This window comes from Anser cygnoides, chromosome 2, assembly GCF_040182565.1.
Source record: "Anser cygnoides isolate HZ-2024a breed goose chromosome 2, Taihu_goose_T2T_genome, whole genome shotgun sequence".
In the NCBI taxonomy this organism is placed as follows: domain Eukaryota; kingdom Metazoa; phylum Chordata; class Aves; order Anseriformes; family Anatidae; genus Anser; species Anser cygnoides.
The window spans coordinates 64,186,559-64,199,937 of record NC_089874.1 but is presented as its reverse complement, the minus strand read 5'-3'; the positions used below and the strand labels follow the sequence as shown (position 1 = coordinate 64,199,937).

Sequence of the window (13,379 nt, the reverse complement as noted above, 5' to 3'; positions counted from 1 at the left end):
TCCGAGGGCTAGGGGGCGGATTAGTAGGCTGGTTGTTTCGATCAGGATTAGTGCGGGGATTAGGGGTGTAGGGGTACCTTCGGGTAATAGGTGGGCTAAAGAGGCTGATGGTTGGTTTCGTAGGCCTGTTAGTAGTGTGGCGAGCCATAGTGGGAAGGCTAGGGCTATGTTCATAGATAGTTGGGTGGTTGGGGTGAATGTATATGGAAGGAGGCCTAGAAGGTTGATTGTAAGAAGTATGATTATTAGGGATGTAAATATTATGGCTCATTTGTGGCCATTTTTGTTGAGTGGGACTATTAGTTGTTTTGTGATTAGGTGAAGGAGTCATGTTTGGATAGTAGAAAGGCGGTTGTTGATTCATCGGTTGTTTGGGGACGGGAATAGTAGGGCTGGGAAGAGTAGGGATAGTAGGATTAAGGGGATGCCGAATAGATTGGGGCTGGAAAATTGGTCAAAGAAGCTTAGGTTCATGGTCAGGATCATGGTGTGGGTTTGGTAGTGAGGGAGGTCTTATTTGATGGGGGGTTGGTTGTGGTGAAGGCTAGTAGTTTTGGTTGGATGAGGAGTGCTAGGGTTAATCAGGTTATAATTATGATTGAAAATCATGGTGCGGGGTTAAGCTGTGGCATATCATTAAGGAGGGGGAAGTCCCTCTTTGGCTAGCTTAAAAGGCTAGTGCTGTTGCATAGCTTCTTAATGATTAGGATGATGATAGAAGGGACGATCAGGCCTCGAAATGTGGGAGTGGGGTTGATTCTACTACAATGGGTATGTAGCTGTGATTAGCCCCGCAAATTTCTGAGCATTGTCCGTAAAAAATCCCAGGCCGGGTGGTAATGAATGAAGTTTGGTTTAGTCGGCCTGGGATTGCGTCTGTTTTAACTCCGAGCGTTGGGACTGCTCAGGAGTGGAGTACGTCTCCTGCAGTAATGATCACGCGGATGGGGGATTCTATTGGGATAACTACGCGGTGGTCAACTTCTAGCAGTCGGAAGTGGCCGTTGGGTAAGTCTGGGGTGGGCACTATGTAGGAGTCGAATGATAGGTCTTTGAAGTCTGTGTATTCGTAGCTTCAGTATCATTGGTGGCCGATGGCTTTTAGGGTGAGGTCTGGTTCATCGATTTTGTCCATTATGTAGAGGATTTGTAGGGATGGGAGGGCGAGGAGTACCAGGACGATAGCAGGTAGGATTGTCCAGATCAGCTCTACTTCTTGGGCGTCTACAGCATTGGACGAGAGTTTTTCTGTTAGTATGTGGGCTAAAAGGTAGAGAACTAGGCTGCAGATAGCTAGGGCAACGATTAGGGCGTGGTCGTGGAATTCAACGAGTTCTTCTATGATGGGTGATGAGGCGTCTTGGAATCCTAGTTGGGAGTGGTTGGCCACATGAGGTGTACAGGATTTTTACCTGTGATTTAGTCTTGACAAGGCTATGTAATTGGTTTACTAACGTCTCATAAGAAAGAAGCATGAGCGGTTAATGCAGTTGGCTTGAAACCAGCATGTGAGGGTTCGATTCCTTCCTTTCTTGTACTTGGACGAAGGCCGGTTCCTCGAAAGTATGGTATGGGGGAGGGCAGCCGTGGATTCATTCAACGTTTGTGGTAGTTAGTTCTGGTTGTAGGACTTTTCGTTTGGCCGAAAAGGCTTCTCAGATGATGAATATTAGTATGATTACGGCTACTATTGAGATTAGGGAGCCGATGGAGGAAATGGTGTTTCATAGTGTGTAGGCGTCGGGATAGTCCGAGTATCGTCGGGGTATTCCTGCTAGGCCTAGGAAGTGCTGGGGGAAGAACGTTAGGTTTACTCCTGTAAATATTACCCCGAAGTGGGCTTTTGCTCATGTTTGGTGTAGGGTAAACCCAGTGAGTAGTGGGAATCAGTGAGTAAATCCTGCTAGAATGGCAAAGACGGCGCCTATGGATAGGACGTAGTGGAAGTGGGCAACTACGTAGTACGTGTCGTGCAGGGCGATGTCTAGGGAAGAGTTTGCAAGAACGATTCCTGTTAATCCTCCGATGGTAAATAGGAAGATAAATCCTAGAGCTCATAGTATTGGGGGGGTCTCATTTGATTGTTCCTCCGTGCAGGGTGGCTAGTCAGCTAAATACTTTGATTCCGGTAGGGATGGCAATGATTATAGTGGCTGATGTAAAGTAGGCTCGGGTATCAACGTCTATTCCTACTGTAAACATGTGGTGAGCTCAGACGATGAATCCTAGGAAGCCGATGGATAGTATGGCTCAGACTATTCCCATGTAGCCGAAGGGCTCCTTTTTGCCTGAGTAGTACGTGACTACGTGTGAGATGATTCCGAACCCCGGTAGGATCAGAATATAGACTTCTGGGTGTCCGAAGAATCAGAATAGGTGTTGGTACAGGATTGGGTCTCCTCCTCCAGCGGGGTCGAAGAATGTGGTGTTTAGGTTTCGATCAGTTAGTAATATTGTAATACCGGCGGCGAGTACGGGGAGTGATAGAAGGAGTAGGATGGCGGTAATTAGTACGGATCAGACAAATAGTGGGGTTTGGTATTGTGAGAGTGCGGGGGGTTTTATGTTGATGGCTGTGGTGATAAAGTTGATGGCCCCAAGGATGGAGGAGATACCGGCTAAGTGGAGTGAGAAGATAGCCAGGTCTACTGAAGCTCCGGCGTGGGCAAGGTTACCTGCTAGGGGAGGGTAGACAGTTCAGCCTGTGCCGGCGCCAGCTTCTACAGTGGATGAGGCTAGTAGGAGGAGGAATGATGGGGGGAGGAGTCAAAAGCTTATGTTGTTTATTCGCGGGAATGCTATGTCGGGGGCACCGATTATGAGGGGGACTAATCAGTTGCCGAATCCTCCGATCATGATGGGTATGACTATAAAGAAGATTATTACAAAGGCGTGAGCGGTAACGATTACATTGTAAATTTGGTCGTCGCCTAGGAGAGTTCCTGGTTGTCCTAGTTCTGCGCGGATTAATAGGCTGAGTGCGGTGCCGACTATTCCTGCTCATGCCCCGAAGATGAGGTACAGGGTGCCAATATCCTTATGGTTAGTGGAAAATAGTCATCGGTTGATGAAGGTGACGGGTAAGATGGCTGAGTGTTGAAGCGTTAGGCTGTAGTCCTTTTTACAGAGGTTTAATTCCTCTTCTTATCGGCTCTGTAGTGAAATTCATGTTGAGTTGCAAGCTCATCGATGCGCACTAGGGTGCGTCAGGGTCTTTGTAGGCAGAAGCCAATTGGTTTAGGCATTTAGCTGTTAACTAGAGTTTTGTGGGATCGAAGCCCATCTGTCTAGGGAGGCTTTAGCTTAATTAAAGCGTCTGACTTGCATTCAGAAGATACAGGTTAATATTCTGTAAGTCTTAATGTGCAGAAACTAAGAGGGTTTAACTCTTATTTAAGGCTTTGAAGGCCTTCGGTTTGGGGTGTTATCCTAAGTTTCTAGACAATGGCATGTATTATTGGGGACAGGGGAAGTAAGAGGATTGATAGTGAGGCAAGGACCGCAGTAGGTGTGCTTGGGGCTTTGCTAGTGTATCATTGTTTTATGTGGTTAGAGGAGTTGGGGGGAAGGGTAATTGTTGAGTGGTATGCGAGGCGTAGGTAGAAGAAGAGGCTGAGCAGTGATAGCATGGCAATTGCCATGGCTGCTGGTGTTATTTCCTGTTTAGTTAGTTCTTGGATGATAAGTCACTTTGGTATAAAGCCTGTTAATGGGGGGAGGCCTGCTAGGGATAAAAGTACTAGTATTAGGGTGGCGTTTAGCACTGGGGTTTTTGTTCATGAGGTTGTGATCATGGATAGGTTAAGGGCTTTGATTTTGTTAAGGGCTGGGAATACGGCTGATGTTATGATTGTGTATAGGTAGAAGGTAAGTAAGGCCAATTTGGGGCTGTAAACTAGGATGATGGCGATTCAGCCTAAGTGGGAGATGGACGAGAAGGCTAGGATTTTGCGTGTTTGTGTTTTGTTCAGTCCTATTCAGCCTCCTAGTGCTGTTGAGGCTAGGGCCATGGCGGTGAGTAGAGCTGGGTCGAGGGATTTGGATGTTAGTAGGAGCAGGGTTAGTGGGGGGAATTTTATGAGGGTCGAGAGTAGCAGGGCTGTTATTAGTGGCGATCCTTGTAGTACTTCTGGGAATCAGAAGTGAAATGGCACTAGGCCCAGTTTAATAGCGATTGCTGCTGTCAGTAGTAGACAGGAGGTTGGGTGGTTTATTTGTGTGATGTCTCATTGGCCGGTGACTCAGGCATTGGTTATGCTAGAGAATAGGACCAGGGCGGAAGCAGCTGCTTGGGTTAGGAAGTATTTCGTTGCGGCTTCTACTGCTCGTGGGTGGTGGGATTTGGCAATTAGGGGAATGATGGCTAGTGCGTTGATCTCCAGTCCTGTCCAGGCCAGAACTCAGTGGTTGCTGGAAATTGTGATTGTGGTGCCCAAGATGAGGCTGAAGGTTATGATTGGGGTCGCGTAAGGGTTCATTAGTAGAGGAGGGGGTTAAACCATCATTTTCGGTGTATGGGCCCGATAGCTTGATTAGCTGACTCTACTAGAAAATAATATAAGGGAAGTATGGAGAATTTTGATTTCTCTTGTGTGGGTTCAATTCCTACTTTTCTAAGGTCAACAGGAAATGAGAGGGCTGTTATACCTCTATGTTCACTTTATCATAGTGACCCTTTGTAGTTCAGGCACATTTCCTTATGTAAGGAGGTAGGCCTGCATAGCAGATAGGTATGCTGATGTGTCAGAGGCACAGAGCTAGTGTGAGGGGTAGGAAGTTTTTTCATAGTAGGTGCATTAGTTGGTCATATCGGAATCGTGGGTATGAAGCTCGGACCCATAAGAAACCAGAAGATAGTAGGAGGACTTTTGTGGCTAGGATGACGGGGAATAGTTCTGTGGGTGGCCCTAGGGCGCTTGGGTTTAGGAATATGATGGCTGTAAGTGTATTTATTAGCATAATGTTCGCATATTCAGCTAGGAAGAATAAGGCGAAGGGTCCTGCGGCGTATTCAACGTTAAACCCTGAGACTAGCTCAGATTCACCCTCTGTGAGGTCAAAAGGAGCTCGGTTTGTCTCTGCTAGGGTGGATACGTATCATATTATTGCTAGGGGTCATGAGGAGAAAATGAAGTATAGAGGCTCCTGTGCGACGGCAAAGGAGCTGAGTGTGTAGCTTCCGCTTAGTATGATTATTGATAGCAGGATTATGGCCAGTGTCACTTCGTATGAAATGGTCTGTGCTACTGCCCGTAGGGCTCCGATTAGTGCGTATTTTGAGTTCGAGGCTCAGCCTGATCATAGGACTGAGTAGACGGCTAGGCTTGACATGGCTATTAGGAAGAGAACTCCGAGGTTTAGATCTGCTAGGGGAAATGGGAGTGGTAGTGGTGCTCAAGTGGTGAGGGCTAGGACAAGGGCTAGTATTGGTATCAGAATGAATAGAAGTGGGGAAGAGGTAGAGGGTCGGATGGGCTCTTTGGTAAATAGTTTCAGTCCGTCCGCAAATGGTTGAAGTAGGCCAAAAGGCCCGACAACGTTAGGGCCTTTGCGGGATTGTATGTAGCTTAGGATTTTCCGTTCTACTAGGGTTAGGAAGGCTACGGCAATCAGGATTGGGATGATGTATAGGAGGGATATAATGAGGCAGCTTAGTGTTGTTATTTGAATCATGGGTGAAGCTAGGGAGAGGATTTGAACCTCTGGGGAAAGGGCTTAAGCCTTCTGCACTTGCCGGGCTCTGCCACTCTAGCTGGTCCTTTTCTAGGATTGAAAGTGGTGGGGGAAGGCCCTCTTCACGGTTTAGTTGGTTTCACTGCTTAGGGGGGGGGGGCGTGCTTGTGGTATTGGCCCCACTTTCCCGGTCCTTTCGTACTGGGGAGAGTGTGTCATAGATAGAAACCGACCTGGATTGCTCCGGTCTGAACTCAGATCACGTAGGACTGTTAATCGTTGAACAAACGAACCCTTAATAGCGGCTGCACCATTAGGATGTCCTGATCCAACATCGAGGTCGTAAACCCCCCTGTCGATATGGGCTCTTGAGGGGGATTGCGCTGTTATCCCTGGGGTAGCTTGGTCCATTAATCAATTATATTGGGTCTGGTCACTGTTAGCACTTTGAGGGGTAGCTCTAGGTAAAGAGGTATGGTCTTGTTTTTGGAGGATTTGTTCTCCTCCAAGGTCGCCCCAACCGAAAAATATCGACCAGGCTCTGCGATGGTAGTGGCCCCAGTGGGGTTGATTGAGGATTCGCGGTGGTCGTTGATTTTTAAGTTCCACAGGGTCTTCTCGTCTTATGTTCACATCCCCGCTTTTGCACGGGGAGATCAATTTCACTGATTATCTGTGAGAGACAGTTAAGACCTCGTTTAGCCATTCATACAAGTCTCGATTTATGGGACAATTGATTGCGCTACCTTTGCACGGTTAGGATACCGCGGCCGTTAAACCTAAGTCACCGGGCAGGCATCACCTTCAATACTTGTTTAATTTGCTGAAGGCTATGTTTTTGGTAAACAGTCGGGCCTTATTAATTTGCCGAGTTCCTTTCACAGATTTTAATCGCTCTTATAGGCGCTCCTGAGTCGGGTTAACAGGGTTAGTTAATACGTGGTCTTGTAGGGGTTTTTGTATCTGTCTAGGTCTGTTAATAATGTTTCTATGTAAGCTTGCGCCGTTAGAGGGGTGTGGCCCTGAGTTACTTATTTTAGCATTAATTCTCCTATATTCATAGGTTGACCTGTTTGTGATAAGGGAATCATCTTATTTTGGTATTTTTAGGTGGTGGAGCTTTGACGCACTCTTTTTTGATGGCTGCTTTAGGGCCCACGGTAGGATCAGTAGTAAGAATTATCCGCTAGTCGAGGTTGTGTCCTTTTTTAATGGAGCTGTCCCTCCATTAAATAGCTCTTAATCATCTCATTAGGGTTCAGGATGTCCGGTAGGGAGGATTAAGGGGGAACTTAGATTCGTTTCACAGGTAACCAGCTATCACCCAGCTCGGTTGGCTTTTCACCTCTACTGACAAGTCATCCCACTCTTTTGCAACAGAGACGGGTTCGCTCTCTTTAACTGCTTGAAAGTAGCTCGCTTGGGTTTCGGGGGGGCAAACTTTAGTTCACTTTGCTTGGTTGTTCTCGCTAAACCATGATGCAAAAGGTACAAGGGTTGATCTTTGCTGTCTGTCGCTTTGATTGTTTCACTGCTATTTCATCTTTCCCTTACGGTACTGGGGTCTCTATCGCGTCTAAGTGTCTTTTCTATCGCCTATACTAAGACTGTAAAATGCTTTAGTTTAATTAGTTTAGTAAATTCTTTAGTTTTGGTGTACTATTTGTGTGGTTGAGCTAGAGGGGGGGCTTCAAGACGATCCGGTCTAGTAGATATCTTTCAGGTGTAAGCTGAGTGCTTTGGTGTTATAGCTACGTCTTGATATTCTAAGTACACCTTCCGGTACACTTACCTTGTTACGACTTACCTCATCTTCAGCGTATTTATGGTATTAGTTATGTGGGATGTGGCTTTTGAGGAGGGTGACGGGCGGTATGTACGTGCCCCAGGGCCGGCTTAAAGTAAGCTCTATTGTCCCACTTTACTGCTAAATCCGCCTTCCAGAAGTGGTTTCACGCTTCTTTCCGTGTGCCCTATGAATAGGGAATGTAGCCCATTTCTTCCACTCCATAGGCTATACCTTGACCTGTCTTATTAGCGGGGTGCTATTGTGTCCACTGTTGTGCTCTCATTCGAGGTGGGCTGGCGACGGCGGTATGTAGGCTGTGTTGGCAAGGGGTGGTTGGGTTAATCGGGGATTATCGATTGTAGAACAGGCTCCTCTAGGTGGGTTTGGGGCACCGCCAAGTCCTTAGAGTTTTAAGCGTTTGTGCTCGTAGTTCTCTGGCGGATACTTCGGTAAAGTAAGTATCAAGATTTAGGGCCAGGCATAGTGGGGTATCTAATCCCAGTTTGGGCCCTGGCTTTCGTGGGTTTAAATCAGTCGTTAGTTCCTAAGATCATCTTAATGGTGTGTTTAGGTGCATCTTGGGCTTATGACAGCTCAGTTGCATTTTGATCTTAGTTAGCTAGGATAGGCATTTTACCACTCTTTACGCCGTGTCAATAGGACGGTTGATTTGGGTTTCTTGTATGACCGCGGTGGCTGGCACAAGATTTACCAACCCTTGAAGTTAGGCTGTTGCTATAACTAAGTCAAGTTTGCACTCATTGCTTAATGTTAATTACTGCTGAATACCCGTGGGGGCGTGGCTTAGCGAGGCGTCTTGGGCTACTACTTGGGTGTGCCTGATACCCGCTCCTCAAGGCCTGTATGGGGGTAGGTGGTCGAGGGCGTTTACACTGGGGCGCGGATACTTGCATGTATATATTTAGCAAAAACCAACCGTAAGGTTAGGACTAAGTCTTTTGTCCGCAGGCATGTTTTATGCCATCTTGGCAACTTCAGTGCCATGCTTTGTGTTAAGCTATGTGGACGGGGGTGTGGTTAGCTGATAGTTGAGTGGTGAGTGAGAGTGAAGTATATGAAATTATTGCTTGTGTTTACTATTTTTAGTACTGGAGTTTCTCTAATAAGTTTAAGTTATTTTGTATGTGTTTGTGTGTATATATACATCGTTCCGATGATGTCATGGAAGGGATGATTAATCTTCCTATGAGCAGGCCTCCCCCCATTAACAGGCTTTATACCAAAGTGACTTATCATCCAAGAACTAACTAAACAGGAAATAACACCAGCAGCCATGGCAATTGCCATGCTATCACTGCTCAGCCTCTTCTTCTACCTACGCCTCGCATACCACTCAACAATTACCCTTCCCCCCAACTCCTCTAACCACATAAAACAATGATACACTAGCAAAGCCCCAAGCACACCTACTGCGGTCCTTGCCTCACTATCAATCCTCTTACTTCCCCTGTCCCCAATAATACATGCCATTGTCTAGAAACTTAGGATAACACCCCAAACCGAAGGCCTTCAAAGCCTTAAATAAGAGTTAAACCCTCTTAGTTTCTGCACATTAAGACTTACAGAATATTAACCTGTATCTTCTGAATGCAAGTCAGACGCTTTAATTAAGCTAAAGCCTCCCTAGACAGATGGGCTTCGATCCCACAAAACTCTAGTTAACAGCTAAATGCCTAAACCAATTGGCTTCTGCCTACAAAGACCCTGACGCACCCTAGTGCGCATCGATGAGCTTGCAACTCAACATGAATTTCACTACAGAGCCGATAAGAAGAGGAATTAAACCTCTGTAAAAAGGACTACAGCCTAACGCTTCAACACTCAGCCATCTTACCCGTCACCTTCATCAACCGATGACTATTTTCCACTAACCATAAGGATATTGGCACCCTGTACCTCATCTTCGGGGCATGAGCAGGAATAGTCGGCACCGCACTCAGCCTATTAATCCGCGCAGAACTAGGACAACCAGGAACTCTCCTAGGCGACGACCAAATTTACAATGTAATCGTTACCGCTCACGCCTTTGTAATAATCTTCTTTATAGTCATACCCATCATGATCGGAGGATTCGGCAACTGATTAGTCCCCCTCATAATCGGTGCCCCTGACATAGCATTCCCGCGAATAAACAACATAAGCTTTTGACTCCTCCCCCCATCATTCCTCCTACTACTAGCCTCATCCACTGTAGAAGCTGGCGCCGGCACAGGCTGAACTGTCTACCCTCCCCTAGCAGGTAACCTTGCCCACGCCGGAGCTTCAGTAGACCTGGCTATCTTCTCACTCCACTTAGCCGGTATCTCCTCCATCCTTGGGGCCATCAACTTTATCACCACAGCCATCAACATAAAACCCCCCGCACTCTCACAATACCAAACCCCACTATTTGTCTGATCCGTACTAATTACCGCCATCCTACTCCTTCTATCACTCCCCGTACTCGCCGCCGGTATTACAATATTACTAACTGATCGAAACCTAAACACCACATTCTTCGACCCCGCTGGAGGAGGAGACCCAATCCTGTACCAACACCTATTCTGATTCTTCGGACACCCAGAAGTCTATATTCTGATCCTACCGGGGTTCGGAATCATCTCACACGTAGTCACGTACTACTCAGGCAAAAAGGAGCCCTTCGGCTACATGGGAATAGTCTGAGCCATACTATCCATCGGCTTCCTAGGATTCATCGTCTGAGCTCACCACATGTTTACAGTAGGAATAGACGTTGATACCCGAGCCTACTTTACATCAGCCACTATAATCATTGCCATCCCTACCGGAATCAAAGTATTTAGCTGACTAGCCACCCTGCACGGAGGAACAATCAAATGAGACCCCCCCAATACTATGAGCTCTAGGATTTATCTTCCTATTTACCATCGGAGGATTAACAGGAATCGTTCTTGCAAACTCTTCCCTAGACATCGCCCTGCACGACACGTACTACGTAGTTGCCCACTTCCACTACGTCCTATCCATAGGCGCCGTCTTTGCCATTCTAGCAGGATTTACTCACTGATTCCCACTACTCACTGGGTTTACCCTACACCAAACATGAGCAAAAGCCCACTTCGGGGTAATATTTACAGGAGTAAACCTAACGTTCTTCCCCCAGCACTTCCTAGGCCTAGCAGGAATACCCCGACGATACTCGGACTATCCCGACGCCTACACACTATGAAACACCATTTCCTCCATCGGCTCCCTAATCTCAATAGTAGCCGTAATCATACTAATATTCATCATCTGAGAAGCCTTTTCGGCCAAACGAAAAGTCCTACAACCAGAACTAACTACCACAAACGTTGAATGAATCCACGGCTGCCCTCCCCCATACCATACTTTCGAGGAACCGGCCTTCGTCCAAGTACAAGAAAGGAAGGAATCGAACCCTCACATGCTGGTTTCAAGCCAACTGCATTAACCGCTCATGCTTCTTTCTTATGAGACGTTAGTAAACCAATTACATAGCCTTGTCAAGACTAAATCACAGGTAAAAATCCTGTACATCTCATGTGGCCAACCACTCCCAACTAGGATTCCAAGACGCCTCATCACCCATCATAGAAGAACTCGTTGAATTCCACGACCACGCCCTAATCGTTGCCCTAGCTATCTGCAGCCTAGTTCTCTACCTTTTAGCCCACATACTAACAGAAAAACTCTCGTCCAATGCTGTAGACGCCCAAGAAGTAGAGCTGATCTGGACAATCCTACCTGCTATCGTCCTGGTACTCCTCGCCCTCCCATCCCTACAAATCCTCTACATAATGGACAAAATCGATGAACCAGACCTCACCCTAAAAGCCATCGGCCACCAATGATACTGAAGCTACGAATACACAGACTTCAAAGACCTATCATTCGACTCCTACATAGTGCCCACCCCAGACTTACCCAACGGCCACTTCCGACTGCTAGAAGTTGACCACCGCGTAGTTATCCCAATAGAATCCCCCATCCGCGTGATCATTACTGCAGGAGACGTACTCCACTCCTGAGCAGTCCCAACGCTCGGAGTTAAAACAGACGCAATCCCAGGCCGACTAAACCAAACTTCATTCATTACCACCCGGCCTGGGATTTTTTACGGACAATGCTCAGAAATTTGCGGGGCTAATCACAGCTACATACCCATTGTAGTAGAATCAACCCCACTCCCACATTTCGAGGCCTGATCGTCCCTTCTATCATCATCCTAATCATTAAGAAGCTATGCAACAGCACTAGCCTTTTAAGCTAGCCAAAGAGGGACTTCCCCCTCCTTAATGATATGCCACAGCTTAACCCCGCACCATGATTTTCAATCATAATTATAACCTGATTAACCCTAGCACTCCTCATCCAACCAAAACTACTAGCCTTCACCACAACCAACCCCCCATCAAATAAGACCTCCCTCACTACCAAACCCACACCATGATCCTGACCATGAACCTAAGCTTCTTTGACCAATTTTCCAGCCCCAATCTATTCGGCATCCCCTTAATCCTACTATCCCTACTCTTCCCAGCCCTACTATTCCCGTCCCCAAACAACCGATGAATCAACAACCGCCTTTCTACTATCCAAACATGACTCCTTCACCTAATCACAAAACAACTAATAGTCCCACTCAACAAAAATGGCCACAAATGAGCCATAATATTTACATCCCTAATAATCATACTTCTTACAATCAACCTTCTAGGCCTCCTTCCATATACATTCACCCCAACCACCCAACTATCTATGAACATAGCCCTAGCCTTCCCACTATGGCTCGCCACACTACTAACAGGCCTACGAAACCAACCATCAGCCTCTTTAGCCCACCTATTACCCGAAGGTACCCCTACACCCCTAATCCCCGCACTAATCCTGATCGAAACAACCAGCCTACTAATCCGCCCCCTAGCCCTCGGAGTCCGCCTTACAGCCAACCTTACAGCAGGACACTTACTCATCCAACTCATCTCTACAGCCTCCATTGCATTAATACCCACCCTTCCTGCAGTATCCATCCTAACAATAATCATCCTACTACTCCTAACCATCCTAGAAGTAGCAGTAGCCATAATCCAGGCCTACGTCTTCGTGCTCCTTCTAAGCCTATACTTACAAGAAAACATCTAATGGCACACCAAGCACACTCATACCACATAGTTGACCCAAGCAATAGAATACCACGAAGCCCCATTCTCAATCGCCGATAGCGTCTACGGATCTACCTTCTTCGTTGCCACTGGATTCCACGGACTCCACGTAATCATCGGATCCTCCTTCCTGACCGTCTGCCTCTTCCGACTGATCAAGTTCCACTTTACATCAGACCACCACTTCGGATTCGAGGCAGCAGCCTGATACTGACACTTCGTAGACGTCATCTGACTATTCCTCTACATAACCATCTACTGATGAGGATCTTGCTCTTCTAGTATATTAATTACAATTGACTTCCAATCTCTAGAATCTGGTATAAACCCAGAGGAGAGCAATGAACGCACTCATGTTCATATTCGCCCTATCATCAATCCTAAGCGCCGCCCTAACCGCATTAAACTTCTGACTCGCCCAAATAAACCCCGACTCAGAGAAACTCTCACCGTACGAATGTGGATTCGACCCACTTGGATCTGCTCGATTACCATTCTCAGTCCGATTCTTCCTCAGTAGCCATCCTGTTCGTCCTATTCGACCTAGAAATCGCCCTCCTACTCCCCCTGCCATGAGCCGTCCAACTCCAATCCCCCCTAATGACCCTCACCTGAACTGTAGTGATCCTCCTTCTCCTAACACTCGGACTGGCCTACGAGTGAATTCAAGGGGGCCTAGAATGAGCAGAATAACAGAAAGTTAGTCTAACCAAAAAGATAGCTGGTTTCGACCCAGCAGATTACAGCCAACC

The 13,379-nt window shown here is 46.9% G+C and overlaps 1 long non-coding RNA gene across 1 annotated transcript in view; it reads left to right on the top strand.

The window, feature by feature from the left end:
• Nucleotides 1-1,149: 1,149 nt before the first annotated feature.
• Nucleotides 1,150-13,379, top strand: part of LOC136790099 (uncharacterized) — a 219,571-nt gene continuing 207,341 nt past the window's right edge. Inside the window, exon 1 of the long non-coding RNA XR_010829359.1 lies at nucleotides 1,150-1,395. This is a non-coding gene — a long non-coding RNA (uncharacterized lncRNA). The remainder of the gene's footprint in view (nucleotides 1,396-13,379) is intronic.